Genomic DNA, 771 nt, shown 5'->3' with positions numbered 1-771 from the left:
TTTGAAATATAAAGTTGTCCTCTTCCGGTGGGGTACAGATCCTTGGTTAGTCCCAGGTTTTATTGCTCGTCCAGGAGCTGCCACATCACCGGCCCTGCTCCCTCCATGCCTCAGTGCCACTGTCCCCAAGGGCTTGGCAGCACATCGTCCTCGAGGGTCAGGGACCACCATGAAAGCCCCAAACCCCCCCATGCAAGGGAGAATCAGCACAAGGAGCCAGTTCCCCCCAGAAATTAAAAATTGGGAGAAACGCTGGCTTTTATCTCATCCTGCTTTCTGCAGCCAAGCAGATGTTTCATGTCTTTTGGCAGGGGCTGAGCCTTATCTGATGGCAGTGTTTCCACCGAGGAGATCAGAGGGCTTTGAAGGCGTTGCAGGAGCTTGGCAGAGGTATGTCGGGGCTCGTGGCTTCTGACAGATTCCAGGTGGGATTTGTAGCTGGATTATGTTGCAATTCAGGGCCTTAAGGGATTTTTTTCAGCATGTTCTCCCAAAGGCAGGAACCCTCTGCACCAGCACGGGGCCAACAAACACGGAAAGCAGCGGAGGATACGTCTATGCCAAATAAGATGGATTTAAAGGAAAGAAAACAAAGGATGTTTTGTAGATCCCAAGTTGAAACAGTAAGAAATAAATCAATATTTGAAGCTCTGAGAGCCAAAAATGTACCCGAATCCCCTTGTTTTCAGCAGGGCTGCAAAGCCGTGAGCAGACTGATGGGCACTGCCAACATCTCCCTGGTGCAGAGGGGAGAACGGGACCTTGCACCCT

This window comes from Pterocles gutturalis, unplaced genomic scaffold (assembly GCF_000699245.1).
Source record: "Pterocles gutturalis isolate BGI_N339 unplaced genomic scaffold, ASM69924v1 scaffold11135, whole genome shotgun sequence".
In the NCBI taxonomy this organism is placed as follows: Eukaryota; Metazoa; Chordata; class Aves; order Pterocliformes; family Pteroclidae; genus Pterocles; species Pterocles gutturalis.
The sequence above is the reverse complement of the archived record's forward strand: the minus strand, read 5'-3'. Positions refer to the sequence as shown.